This window comes from Lygodium microphyllum, chromosome 11, assembly GCF_053477565.2.
Source record: "Lygodium microphyllum isolate KBCC chromosome 11, Lygodium_microphyllum_v1.1.10, whole genome shotgun sequence".
NCBI lineage: Eukaryota > Viridiplantae > Streptophyta > Polypodiopsida > Schizaeales > Lygodiaceae > Lygodium > Lygodium microphyllum.
In genome coordinates this window covers 15,850,205-15,851,431 of record NC_141145.1, presented here as the reverse complement: position 1 = coordinate 15,851,431, position 1,227 = coordinate 15,850,205, and the positions used below count along the sequence as shown (strand labels likewise).

General features: G+C 44.4%; 1 pseudogene; it reads right to left on the bottom strand.

Moving 5' to 3' along the window:
* Positions 1–437: 437 nt before the first annotated feature.
* On the bottom strand, positions 438–1,023 carry LOC148028567 (putative small nuclear ribonucleoprotein F pseudogene; annotated as a pseudogene).
* Positions 1,024–1,227: the final 204 nt, after the last annotated feature.

Below are 1,227 nucleotides of genomic sequence, written 5' to 3'. Positions count from 1 at the left end.
GGTTTAGCAAAGACAATGACTGACATAATCTATAGGCTTCATGTAATGCATTAAGCTATGAATGAAAGCTTCATTAATCCTCTTATTTCTCTTCAACAATTGGAAATGAGATCAGCAATTGGATGTAAAGAGAAATTAAGAGTGATTAGAGTACCTCATTTAATTGATTGGAGAAGAGCATTGTTGATGGAATGACCTTCAATCCATAATGCTTGACAAAGGTGAGTTGAGCTTGATAATCCTTCTAAAATCAGTCCAAGAGATCTTCAATCTTCAAGAATAATCCCTTCCTTGATAAGCTTCAGCTTCATTAATCCCATGAAAGCTCCATGACTCCATGAATGCTCCAAATGCTGAGATGTATATGGTTTGAAAAGTCTTTAGGGTTAGGCCTGGATAATGTTGTTCCTGGATACGGGGCCCTCCCAATGACACCATACTCGGGACCCAGTAACCTGACTTTCTGGAAATGAAAACCTGACACATAATACCCCTACATAGAACCCACAAAGGAACAAAGGATCTGAATGGCAAGTTAAACAATCAATCTTCGGCATCTTCAACATCCTTGTCTTCAGGAACACCACGCAAGTTAAGTACATTGTTACATCTTATCAGTACTTCACCAAAATTTCCTGTGAATTGCCCATCGATATATTCTTCTGTGCTAACCAATTATAAGTTCATGTAAGAATCCACAGATGCCAGGTAACCTCTGTATTCCATTCCCCATTTCAGCTTGACGATGACGGGCTTGCCAGTCAAGTTGTTCAAGAAGGCTTGGGATTCACTGGAACGACCGACATGTCTCCGGCTGCGTAAGGATGATCTGTGCCGACAGAAGAACAACCGCAGCGGAACTGTGGAAAGTATCAGTGCACTTTCAGGACCGGGTCGCCGTCCTAGAGCTTGCTTGCAAGCTCCAGATTCACAAGACCGCTATAGAAACGTAGAACTACGTGAGGAATATTAATATTACATTTGACCTAGGTATCAGGAAAGTAACAGTTGCATAAGAAAGACGACGAGGTGTCGGAATGGTCCGTGCTAGTGAACGTAAGCTCTCCTGCTGGAAAGCAGGACGCGGAGCTCGTGGATGAGGCGGCGACACGGCAGGCGGTAACCTTCGTGAACACAGAGTCGGCCTGCCCGGTTCATGAGCACCTGCAGAAGAACCGCGAAGAGAGCAACAAGGTGGACCTGCTCTGGTCCGAGAGAAGGAAGGCG